General features: G+C 41.1%; 2 protein-coding genes across 6 annotated transcripts in view; one reads left to right on the top strand and one right to left on the bottom strand.

The window, feature by feature from the left end:
* LOC128700178 (E3 ubiquitin-protein ligase TTC3) overlaps positions 1–10239 on the bottom strand; it is a 323006-nt gene extending 312767 nt beyond the window's left edge. Inside the window, exon 1 of one of the 5 annotated variants that reach the window (XM_070100694.1) lies at positions 10123–10239. The gene's annotated coding sequence lies outside the window, so the exon portion shown is untranslated. The remainder of the gene's footprint in view (positions 1–10122) is intronic. The other 4 variants (XM_070100699.1, XM_070100700.1, XM_070100693.1 and 1 more) reach the window with 4 other exon arrangements.
* The window catches only part of LOC128700171 (uncharacterized), a 210381-nt gene that overhangs the window by 60672 nt on the left and 135099 nt on the right, over positions 1–14610 (top strand). The window lies entirely within an intron of this gene.

Raw genomic sequence — 14610 nt, forward strand, 5'->3', positions numbered from 1 at the left:
CGTTTCCTGAATAAAGATTCCCATATGTTGCATAAGTGTCTCAATCTACAACTTATCGGTTTTTCAAACCATTCATCACAGCCACAGCTTTCTTAGACCAAGGTAAAAAGACTGTGTATTAGAGAACACAGAAATATGAAGAAGTCAACATATTGTTGGACTCCCTGGGCACCACATTTCCGCTTCCCTTAATTACTATAACAATTCAAATTCACCATCAAAGATGTATACAAGACAAGGCCGGCAAAACATAACCTGAATCAAGAGCTTCGAAGTGGAAAACAATGATGATGGAATCAACACTTAGAAGTAGATGAGGACTCACATAACCTCATAGCATTGTATGGTATATTTCGACGATTCAGTGAGGTTTTAAGAATTTTCTGACAAACCTCTTTTTTTTTTTTAGCTAAAATATGCATTTAAGCTACTTGAAAAAATAGTTCTACGGTCTTCCCATTATGTCCTTGAATTATCAGGTGTATCTTCAAGTTATAACAAGACAGGTAGCCACCTTCCTCACTTAAGCAATGCGTTATAACCTGCTGACCGAAATGCGTTATAATCTGCTGACCGAAATGCGTTATACCCTGCTGACCGAAATGCGTTATACCCTGCTGACCGGAACTAGCAACCAGTCCGTTACACAAACCATTAACACGAAAGAGAAAAGCAGTCTTGTCTCTGGTGTCCAATCATATGCATGAAGGAGGGTGGGATATACATGGCGAGGTGTATGTTTCTCAGTGTATATATTCTGAGTATTTATTTTAATCCCAAATTTAATGATTAAATTATTCTTGTCTGGTGGCGAATACTTACACGCAGACTTAATGACCCTCGTTAAGTCGACAGGCTTTAAACCCCCGTTAAGTAAGTTTATTTAGGCACAGGTGCACTTAAATATAGTTATCATATATAGTGTAAATTACCTAGGATAACCCCCGAAAAAGTCAAAGTGACTTATTTGCACTGAGGTCCTTGTAGTATCTTATTATTTAAGCTTAAAAGTTAAAACAACTGTAACCAAACAATGACACGGTCTCCAGTGACCATGGAAGGTGAGACATTGTAAGTTAGAGTTAAATTCTTAAACTAATTCTGAGGATGATACTAAGATTTTCGATGTATTTGGCTTGGTTGCACTAGACCCACAATTAAAGCTTCTCTATACACAAATAACCAGCACACAGAAGAGAGAAAAGCTTAGTGTGACTTTGTCAATGGTCCAAGTCGGACCGAAACGTTGTCGTAAGCTTTTCTCTCCTATGTGCGGGTTGTGTGTGTATTGTTTCAGTCACGGTATTGTGCCTTTTTGTTCCTCAAAGTTTCTCTGTATAATACAAGGTTTTGTTAAGAGTGATTGAAAAACTTCATAAAAATATATTCCTCGTGAAAACGTCTTCATAGTTCGTGTTATTCAATTTAGATCTAATTTTTCAATAGAATTTACAAAAAAAAAAAAAATCGCACTACACTGAGAAGCCTTAATTGTGGGTCTACTGTATATACCATATTTCTTTAATAGGTTTCTTATAAGACTCCCCCCACCACAATGGGTACACAGAGCGACCCCCCCCCCCTAGATACACAGGACGCCTTCTGGGTACATAGGACGCCCCCCTGGATACACAGGACGCCCCCCTGGGTACATAGGATGCCCCCTGGGTACATGGGACCCCCTCCTTCACTGGGTGAACGTGGGCGTGTGAATACCTCCGTGTTTACTCTGCAGTGTTTAACATACCATTACGATGCTGGTCTTCTGTGTGTCTGTCTCGTGACATCAAACTACAAACACCCAGATGTTGTGTTGTACACAGTGGTGGCTCCCATTGTGTTGTGGTGGTCCAGTGTGTTGTGGTGATCCAGTGTGTGTTGTGCTGTTACAATAGTTCGGTGAGAATTCCAACTGTTTTGAGTTTCAATACGAAGGCGCAACCAGAAGGTCGCTTTTAAAAACTGTGATAGTCGGTGATTAACTTCTTCACTGTGAGAAAGATTGGGCGGTTGTTATATAAAAACAACACCAAGAAGCTGTATGCCTGGGAATATACTGTGGTATAGTAAAATCATATACATGAAGTGTATGTAGAATGAGGTGGCCCTTATCAAAGGGTGAAAATACCAAGGACTCTTCCACGGTGCAACACGTCAAGGTGATTCATTGAAAAAGAAAGTACCTTGATAGTATTTAAAGGTCGATACCAGAAGCTGAATGTTCACTGTATGATTCACCTTTAATTTTTAAGATTCAATTGTGATTATGGCGAAAGCAAATGAGTACCCCACGAGGTGTTTCACTGACATCTGGTTAGTGGGGCCAAGGTCGACGAAATGGATGGGGGCCAAAATTGCCAAGCAAGCTTGAAGCTATGGCTTACTTCCAGCATCACCTCACCGTGAAGACTGTGTGGGAGGCCAGGAACATGTCTGTGGTAGTGATGTCCATTTAGGACAAAGCTAGCATACCTATCTGGCTTCAAGACGAAGCTGAACAAGTACCTCCACCAAGTGCTAGATCAACCTGGCTGTGCTGAGTATGTGGGTCAACGAGCCACCAGTAGCAATAGCCTGGTTGGCTAGACAAGCCAGCTAGGCTACGGAAGTAGGGACACACTCGACACTCATCAAAAGTAAAGGCATAAAAACTAAAGGCATCATAAAAAGCTGAAAAAAATACATTTCGGATTCCATGTCGAAGCTTTATAAAGACTACAAGTTAAAAAGGATCAGAACAAGGTGAAGAGATCTGAGTGTACAGAAGAGGTCTTCAAGGACTTGGATTGCCTCTTGGATAAGAAAAAGAGAATAAATAATTATGTGAGGTATGAAGTACACAATGAAAACAGTTTGCTGGAGTATGTAGTGGGAGACCAAAGGCTGATGGGTAGACTTCTGGATGTGCATGTATGCAGACGGGCGACTGATATGTGAGATCATTATTTAGTGGTAGTTTTAGTAAATGGTTAATGGAGTACAAGGATAATGGTATTAGTGTGTAAATGTATAAGAGAGAAGTGAAAGTAAATGAAATGATGGGCGCAGGTAGTGCTCGGTACACTTTAACTACTGAGAGAAAGGTGGGTTAGAGAGGGTACAGGTAATGAGGAGGTCGAAGAGGGATGGAAAAGATTTAAGAATGCAGTTCTAGAGTGTGCGTTAGAGGTTTGTGGTTATAGGAGGGTGGGTGCGGGTGGGACAAGGAATGATTGGTGGAATGATGAGGTCAAAAGGATGCTAAGGGGGGAAAACGTTGGCACATGAGAAGTTTCTACAATGTAAAAATGACATAGAAGGTGAATATGGAGAAAAGGGCAGGTCAGTAAAGAGGTAACAGTGCAGAAGGAGAGTAAATGGCACAGTGGTTGAGTCCTCGTCAGTTTTGAAGAGATGTTAGTAAGTTGAGAACCTAGTGATCAAATTTATTTGGAAGGTTTATTTTTAAGGGAGTTCCGCCTATTCGGCAAATTCCCCTTATTAGGTACGACATATATATATATATATATATATATATATATATATATATATATATATATATATATATATATATATATATATATATATATATATATAATATATATATATATATATATATATATATATATATATATATATATATATATATATATATATATATATATATATATATATATATATATATATATATATATATATATATATATATATATATATATATATATATATATATATATATATATATATATATATATATATATATATATATAATATATATATATATATATATATATATATATATATATATATATATATATATATATATATATATATATATATATATATATATATATATATATATATATATATATATATATATATATATATATATATATATATATATATATATATATATATATATATATATATATATATATATATATATATATATATATATATATATATATATATATATATATATATATATATATATATATATATATATATATATATATATATATATATATATATATATATATATATATATATATATATCAACAAGTCGGCCGTCTCCCACCGAGGCAGGGTGATCCAAAGAGAAAGAAAATCCCCAAAAAGAAAATACTTTCATCATTCAACACTTTCACCTCACTCACATATAATCACTGTTTTTGCAGAGGTGCCCAGAATACAACAGCTTAGACGTATATACGTATAAAAATACACAATATATCTCTCCAAACTGCCAATATCCCAAACCCCTCCTTCAGAGTGCACGCGTGAGCGTGTTAGATAGGAGTGAATGGAGACGAATGGCACTTGGGACCTGACGATCTGTTGGAGTGTGAGCAGGGTAATATTTAGTGAAGGGATTCAGGGAAACCGGTTATTTTCATATAGTCGGACTTGAGTCCTGGAAATGGGAAGTACAATGCCTGCACTTTAAAGGAGGGGTTTGGGATATTGGCAGTTTGAAGGGATATGTTGTGTATCTTTATACGTATATGCTTCTAAACTGTTGTATTCTGAGCACCTCTGCAAAAACAGTGATAATGTGTGAGTGTGGTGAAAGTGTTGAATGATGAAAGCATTTTCTTTTTGGGGATTTTCTTTCTTTTTTGGGTCACCCTGCCTCGGTGGGAGACGGCCAACTTGTTGAAAAAAAAATTATATATATATATTATATATATATTATATTATATATATATATATATATATATATATATATATATATATATATATATATATATATATATATATATATATATATATATTTTTATTATTATTATCACACTGGCTGATTCCCACCAAGGCAGGGTGGCCCGAAAAAGAAAAACTTTCACCATCATTCGCTCCATCACTGTCTTGCCAGAAGGGTGCTTTACACTACAGTTTTTAAACTGCAACATTAACACCCCTCCTTCAGAGTGCAGGCACTGTACTTCCCATCTCCAGGACTCAAGTCCGGCCTGCCGGTTTCCCTGAATCCCTTCATAAATGTTACTTTGCTCACACTCCAACAGCACGTCAAGTATTAAAAACCATTTGTCTCCATTCACTCCTATCAAACACGCTCACGCATGCCTGCTGGAAGTCCAAGCCCCTCGCACACAAAACCTCCTTTACCCCCTCCCTCCAACCCTTCCTAGGCCGACCCCTACCCCGCCTTCCTTCCACTACAGACTGATACACTCTTGAAGTCATTCTGTTTCGCTCCATTCTCTCTACATGTCCGAACCACCTCAACAACCCTTCCTCAGCCCTCTGGACAACAGTTTTGGTAATCCCGCACCTCCTCCTAACTTCCAAACTACGAATTCTCTGCATTATATTCACACCACACATTGCCCTCAGACATGACATCTCCACTGCCTCCAGCCTTCTCCTCGCTGCAACATTCATCACCCACGCTTCACACCCATATAAGAGCGTTGGTAAAACTATACTCTCATACATTATATATATATATATATATATATATATATATATATATATATATATATATATATATATATATATATATATATATATATATAACAGGTCATATGGTTTGAGAAAACAAGTTTCTCGTTAGATATTGTAGACACGGAAAAGCTTGGGGCTGGCTTTTTATATCTTATAATTTCCTACTTGACATCTCAGAAACCCTCCTACCCCATATAGGTAGTGGGGGGATGATGGTAGGGTGGGGTTGGCACCGACCACTAACCCAGTCTGAGGGTAACCGTGGCCAGTGACACCTACGCTACTTTGAGACCTCTTTCCCTGCTTTGGTTGCTCCCTTGCAACATTGCACAGCTCCTGATGATGCACTGAGAAGTATGAAAGTACTTGAGCTAAAGATTTTCACCTCCCCCCCGTGGCTTGTCCTGCAGCAAGTTTATTCTTTTCTGAGGATGAGGGTCCCTAGGACAGTTCTAGAGGTGGTACCTCCCTATAAGATATATATATATATATATATATATATATATATATATATATATATATATATATATATATATATATATATATATATATATATTATACGTGAATATCTCTATATATACACTGAGAAATACCCCTCAGTGTATTTAGAGATATTCACCTGCCAGAGTATATACATAGATATATACAACTTGGTGTATATACCCACAAGATCTTATGAATTGGTATGAATGAATCTACACGAGAAATGAATGAACGTGTAACTGAAGACGAGGGACGACCAGAGGAACGTAACCCACACAATAAAAGAGCGTGCGTATAAGCCAGTCGAATAGGACGAAAGTCGTACATGCAGCCGGTGTAAAGGCGTTCGTATAGGCAGTGATGGTGGTGATGGTAGCACCAAGTACACTTCTCCCCGTGAGAGTGTATGTGGAGGTATCGAGTGTTGTCTGACGACTGTTATCCTCCTCCAGTGTTTATTGTGGGAGTTTTCCCTTGCTGGGTGGTTTGTGTTGTGGTGGGAGGAATGTATGTGTGGGTGTGGTGGGGAAGATTGGGGGGGGAAGTGCTTAATCTCTCCACCCCTCCACTACCACCACGTAACCGATACTATCACACCACAGCAGATACTAGCATCACTACCACAATATACCATAACCAACGCCACCATATACCCACAACAGCCACTATTACCACATGCTCAAAACAACCACCATCACTACACATATTAACACAGCAACCACCATCACTACACATACCCACAGCAACCACCATCACTACACATATTAACACAGCAACCACCATCACTACACATACCCACAGCAACCACCATCACTACACATACCCACAGCAACCACCATCACTACACATATTAACACAGCAACCACCATCACTACACATACCCACAGCAACCACCATCACTACACATATTAACACAGCAACCACCATCACTACACATATTAACACAGCAACCACCATCACTACACATATTAACACAGCAACCATCACTACACATATTAACACAGCAACCACCATCACTACACATATTAACACAGCAACCATCACTACACATATTAACACAGCAACCATCACTACACATATTAACACAGCAACCATCACTACGCATATTAACACAGCAACCATCATCACTACACATATTAACACAGCAACCATCATCACTACACATATTAACACAGCAACCATCACTACACATATTAACACAGCAACCACCATCACTACACATATTAACACAGCAACCATCACTACACATATTAACACAGCAACCATCACTACACATATTAACACAGCAACCATCACTACACATATTAACACAGCAACCATCACTACACATATTAACACAGCAACCACCATCACTACACATATTAACATAGCAACCACCATTAGCACACATACCCACAGTAACCACCATCAGCACACATACCCACAGTAACCACCATCAGCACACATACCCACAGTAACCACCATCAGCACACATACCCACAGTAACCACCATCAGCACACATACCCACAGTAACCACCATCAGCACACATACCCACAGTAACCACCATCAGCACACACACCCACAGTAACCACCATCAGCACACATACCCACAGTAACCACCATCAGCACACATACCCACAGTAACCACCATCAGCACACACACCCACAGTAACCACCATCAGCACACATACCCACAGTAACCACCATCAGCACACATACCCACAGTAACCACCATCAGCACACACACCCACAGTAACCACCATCAGTACACAACACATACCCACAGTAACCACCATCAGCACACATACCAAACAGAAACCACCATCAGCACACATACCCACAGTAACCACTACCAGCACACATACCCACAGTAACCATCAGCACACATACCCCACAGAAACCACCATCAGCACACATACCCCACAGAAACCACCATCAGCACACATACCCACAGTAACTACCATCAGCACACATACCAAACAGAAACCACCATCAGCACACATACCCACAGTAACTACCATCAGCACACATACCAAACAGAAACCACCATCAGCACACATACCCACAGTAACTACCATCAGCACACATACCAAACAGAAACCACCATCAGCACACATACCCACAGTAACTACCATCAGCACACATACCAAACAGAAACCACCATCAGCACACATACCCACAGTAACTACCATCAGCACACATACCAAACAGAAACTACCATCAGCACACATACCCACAGTAACTACCATCAGCACACATACCAAACAGAAACCACCATCAGCACACATACCCACAGTAACTACCATCAGCACACATACCAAACAGAAACCACCATCAGCACACATACCCACAGTAACCACCATCAGCACACATACCCACAGTAACCACCATCAGCACACATTCCAAACAGAAACCACCATCAGCACACATACGCACAGTAACCACCATCAACATAAATACCCACAGCAACCACCATCAGCACACATACCCACAGTAACCACCATCAGCACACATACCAAACAGAAACCACCATCAGCACACATACCCACAGTAACCACTACCAGCACACATACCCACAGTAACCATCAGCACACATACCCCACAGAAACCACCATCAGCACACATACCCCACAGCAACCACCATCAGCACACATACCCACAGTAACCACCATCAGCACACATACCAAACAGAAACCATCAGCACACATACCCACAGTAACCACTACCAGCACACATACCCACAGTAACCATCAGCACACATACCCCACAGAAACCACCATCAGCACACATACCCCACAGCAACCACCATCAGCACACATACCCACAGTAACCACCATCAGCACACATACCAAACAGAAACCACCATCAGCACACATACCCACAGTAACCACTACCAGCACACATACCCACAGTAACCATCAGCACACATACCCCACAGAAACCACCATCAGCACACATACCCCACAGCAACCACCATCAGCACACATACCCACAGTAACCACCATCAACATAAATACCCACAGCAACCACCATCAGCACACCCACAGCAACCACCATCAGCACACATACCCACAGTAACCACCATCAGCACACATACCAAACAGAAACCACCATCAGCACACATACCCACAGTAACCACTACCAGCACACATACCCACAGTAACCATCAGCACACATACCCCACAGAAACCACCATCAGCACACATACCCCACAGCAACCACCATCAGCACACATACCCACAGTAACCACCAACATAAATACCCACAACAACCACCATCAGCACACCCACAGCAACCACTATCAGCACATACCCACAACAACCATCATCAGCACACATACCCACAGCAACCATCATCAGCACACATACCCACAGCAACCACCATCAGCACACATACCCACAGCAACCATCATCAGCACACACCCACAGCAACCACCATCAGCACACATACCCACAACAACCATCATCAGCACACATACCCACAGCAACCATCATCAGCACACATACCCACAGCAACCACCATCAGCACACATACCCACAGCAACCATCATCAGCACACACCCACAGCAACCACCATCAGCACACATACCCACAGCAACCATCATCAGCACACATACCCACAACAACCACCATTACCACCACACTGTTGCTTGTTGCTACCTCGCTCTCACAACAAACAAGACACAAGTTTTCCTGACGGGATGCTGACCTCATTCATGTGTCAGCAACTCTGAGAGTGTTGCAACGTGTATGTGTGTGTGTGTGTGTGTGTGTGTGTGTGTGTGTGTGTGTGTGTGTGTGTGTGTGTGTGTGTGTGTGTGTGTGTGTGTGTGCCTACCCGCTCCCAACTCACCCTCATAAAAAATAGTATTTGTAAACGAATTAAAGAACGTTGAAAACCAACGCTGCCACAACGTTGCCTTTCCGACGTATGGATCACAAAACATCCCAACTCAAACTCTTGAGAAAATCTTTTTGTAAAAGAATTAAAAAGCGTTGAAAAGTAACGTCGAAACGGAGCCACAACGTTGATTTTTCTACGTTTTAGCAGCGGCTGTTTCGTCGAGGCAACATACTCCCCACCCAAACATATTAACATTTTCCTATCATTTTCTTCGAATGCAAATTATAATTTATTTTCTCCTAAGCCCAGATAACTTACATGAAGAAGTGAGCTGAGATCAATATATGGGAAAAAAATGCATTGTACTTACCGAATATTGTTTGGAAGGGAAGGGGGAAGGGGGGAGGGGATTCGATCCTCAGCTCCTGGCTCAACCTGGACCACTTAACAATATCAAGGTTGTTCTTCCAGCAGCGTCAGTAACTCCTGAGAATGAAGCAACGTGTCAACAATGTTTACAGAACTCAAGATATTTTATTTACTATGTATATTGCAATATATATTTGCGAGGCGTACCTTGTGTGTGTGTGTGTGTATTATGTAATTTTTTGAATTAATAATATTAAGTATGATAAAAGGCGGGTCTGACGCTGAGTATTCCACCCTCCCCCGCCTGTTAAACTCTGTTAAAATAACAAAAAGGCACAATACCGTGACTGGAACAATACACAAATAACCCGCACATAAAAGAGAGAAGCTTACGACGACGTTTCGGTCCGACTTAGACCATTGACAAAGTCACACTAACAGAGGTGGAGCAGGACGGCTATATATAGGCAGGAAAAGGTGGTAGTAGTAGTAGTAGAAGTAGTACAAGAATTGTATATAATACCGACAGGATGAAATTAAGACACATGCACAACACCCGGGCATCCCCATCGTAGACGTTTCGCCATCCAGCCAGCCACTGGATGGCGAAACGTCCACAACAAAGACAACCAGACGCCGCACATGTGTCTCAATTTCAACAGTAGTTGTAGTAGAAGAAGAGGTAGTAGTAGTGGTAGCGGAAGAAGTGGGAAATAAGGAAGACGAGCCAGTCAAATACAAAGGAAGGGGAGCACTGCAAGAGAGCTAGATACCCACAGAGGGAGAGCAAGCGCACAGAGGTGCGTGAAAGGGGAAGTGGTGAAATAAAATAAATGAAGAAGGAACAGAAACACGAGACAGGAGAGAGAAAGACAACCCAGAGGAGAAAAGGAGAGAGGAAAGGGGAAGAGGAAGAAGAAAAAGAAAAAGAAAAAGTGAGGATTCAGGTTAAGTCACGGGTGTTCTGAAGTTTGGAGCATTTTACAATGTAGTGGGAGAGGAAGGCATCTACAGAGACGAAGCCAGGGCTAAGGTTCATACAAGGAAAGTTGTGTATTAGAGAGGATTCAACTAGACGGCGACTGTTCGAGTTGGAAGTAGGGAAGACCGAAACGTCGTCGTAAGCTTCTCTCTTTTATGTGCGGGTTATTTGTGTATAAACTCTGCTAACAAGTTTGGGCTCAATCCCTCGCCTAAATCTTTTGTTCTATTGACCGGTTTCAGATTTTCATTTCCTCAGTTGTTTTCAATAGCGGACTGGCTGAAATTTGTCCTCATTGAAATCATATTATTTTTTTGTGAGCCATTGTTAGACTCGATCAGCATCTCGGAGGTTTGTTGTGACCTCATGGAGACTCACTCTCGTACAGATTAATGTGCAACACTTGGGTATCTTTGTTGCCGAAACGTTTCACCTGCACGGCAGACTTCTTCAGTCGAATACAGACGAATATAACAGTGGTCAGTGGTCAGTCGTCACGTGAGGTCACAGACCCTGAGCTGCTTTGGGGATTAGCGTGGACGGTTACAAAGCATGGCTTGCTTCTGCAGTGTTTTAAAAATTGAGGTTGGAGAGTTGAAGGAGGAGGTCTTGCTTCTCCAGGAGGAGATTAGGAGGCTGAAGGTCCACCTCAATGGGTCTGGGAGAGAGTGTGAGGTGGCTGGAGTTGTGGGGAATGAGGCTTCTAGCAGTGAGGTGCAGTCTGTCTCTCGCTGTGAGGAGGCTGTAGTTGGGGAGGTAGCAACGGCTACCAGCAGTGAGGTGCATCCCAGCACCTGCTACAAGTGGCGAGTGGTTCACAGTAATGGGAGGCACATCAGAGTAAGGAAAGTTAAGAGTGAAGATCTGAAGGTAGGAAATCGCTTCTCTGTTCTTCAGGATGAATGTACTTCAGTGGCCAGTGAAGGTAAAGGTACTACTGCCCCTGCTAATGGAGGTAAGCGCATTCTTGTGGTTGGTGACTCTCAGGTAAGATATATTGACCGTGCTTTTTGTAATAGGAATAAGAAGATGAGAGATAGAGTGTGCTTCCCTGGAGCTGGTGTTGGGGACATAGTCAACAGGCTGGATAATATCATGTCAGGTAATGGGAACAAGCCCATTATCTGTCCCAGTGCTGGTGGAAATGATATTGGGAAGGGTAGGAGAGAAGAGCTGCTAGATAAGTACAGGTCAGCTATATATTTCATTAAGTCTAAGGGAGGGATCCCAATCATATGTAGCATCTTGCCTAGAAGGGGAGTAGGAAATGAATGGTTGTCTAGGGCAATTGGTGTAAATTGCTGGCTAGACAGATACTGCAAGGAACTTGCAATCCCATTCATTGACAACTGGAACAACTTTTATGGCAAACATGATATGTATGCAAGGGATGGGGTACATCTCTCTGGGGCAGGGGTGGTAGCACTTGCAGACTCGATTGAGAAGGCCATTGGTGAAATGCCTATGATTTTAAACTGATGGAAGATAGAGGTATGGGTGTGTGTGGGAAACAAGCAGGTTGCAACACTAGGGTTGGAAACAGTAAATGTATAAAAGGCATTCAGCATGAAGTTATAAATAAAGACAATAGATCAGGTCAGCAAACAAAGGGGGACAGCAGAGGGCAGCAAGGGACTAGCTCCCTTAAGGTTTACTATACTAATAGCAGGAGTGTAAGAAATAAGATAGATGAGCTAAGATTAATTGCAAGTGCAGGAAACATAGATATTATTGCTATAACAGAGACCTGGCTCAATCTGAAAGATAGAGAGATGCCCTCTGAATGTCACATACAAGGCTATAAATTATTCCACACTGACAGGGTCAACAGGAAAGGTGGTGGAGTAGCGATGTATGTCAGAGACAATTTAAATTGTTGTGTTAGACAAGATATTAAATTAGAAGCGTCAGCCACTGAATCTGTTTGGTTACAGCTTCTCGAGGGCCGAGAAAAACTAATTTTGGGTGTGATTTACAGGGCCCCAAATCTTGATAGGGAGTGCAGTAAACTTCTATGGGACGAAATTCGTAAGGCATCTACATACGAAAATGTTGTGCTAATGGGAGATTTCAACTATAGACAGATTGACTGGAGCAATTTGACAGGAAATTTAGAGTCAGGTGACTTTCTTGATACGATCCAGGATTGTTTTTTAAAACAGTTTGTGACAGAGCCTACTAGGGGAAATAACCTCCTTGACTTGGTTCTTGCCAGTAGGGAAACACTAATTAATAATCTTGAGGTTAATGATGAGCTTGGGGAAAGTGATCACAAATCACTCAGTTTTAATATATCATGGAATTCCCCTAATAATGGCAATCAAGTCTCCGTCCCTGACTTTCGCTTGGCTGATTTCATAGGACTGAAAAATTACTTAGGTGGGCTGAACTGGAATGACCTGACTAAGGGTCAGGTAGGTGGTGATGGTTGCCGATATGATGCTTTCCAGGGCATAGTTCTAGCTGCTCAGTCAAATTATGTTCCAAATAGGGAAATCAGATCAAACAAAAATGATCCTAAATGGATGAACAATAGATTAAAATATCTGATTGGTCAAAAGAGAGGCATATATAGGCAAATCCAAAGAGGAGAGGGGCAATTAAGAAATCGATATATTCAGTTAAAGAGAGAAATAAAAAAGGGAATTAGAAAAGCAAAAAGAGATTATGAGGTTAAAGTTGCAAGAGAATCGAAGACTAACCCAAAAGGATTCTTTCAGGTATACAGAAGTAAGATCAGGGACAAGATAGGCCCACTCAAAAGTTCCTCGGGTCAGCTGACAGTGATAAGGAAATGTGTAGAATTTTTAACACATACTTCCTCTCAGTTTTTACACAGGAGGATACCAGCGATATTCCAGTAATGATAAATTATGTAGAACAGGACGATAATAAACTGTGCACGATTAGGGTCACAAGTGACATGGTCCTTAGGCAAATAGATAAATTAAAACCTAACAAATCCCCAGGCCCTGATGAACTGTATGCAAGGGTTCTAAAGGAATGTAAAGAGGAGCTTAGCACACCTTTGGCTAATCTTTTCAACATATCACTACAAACTGGCATGGTGCCAGATAAGGGGAAAATGGCAAATGTGATACCTATTTTCAAAATAGGTGACAGGTCCTTAGCTTCGAACTATAGACCAATAAGCCTAACCTCCATAGTGGGAAAATTTATGGAATCAATAATTGCCGAGGCAGTTCGTAGCCACCTTGAAAAGCATAAATTAATCAACGAATCTCAGCATGGTTTTACAAAGGGGCGTTCCTGCCTTACGAATTTATTAACTTTTTTCACTAAGGTATTTGAGGAGGTAGATCATGGTAATGAATATGATATTGTGTATATGGACTTCAGTAAGGCTTTTGACAGGGTCCCACATCAGAGACTATTGAGGAAAATTAAAGCACATGGAATAGGAGGAGAAATTTTTTCCTGGATAGAGGCATGGTTGACAAATAGGCAGCAGAGAGTTTGCATAAATGGGGAGAAATCAGAGTGGGG

This window comes from Cherax quadricarinatus, chromosome 74 (genome assembly GCF_038502225.1).
Source record: "Cherax quadricarinatus isolate ZL_2023a chromosome 74, ASM3850222v1, whole genome shotgun sequence".
NCBI classification, from domain to species: domain Eukaryota; kingdom Metazoa; phylum Arthropoda; class Malacostraca; order Decapoda; family Parastacidae; genus Cherax; species Cherax quadricarinatus.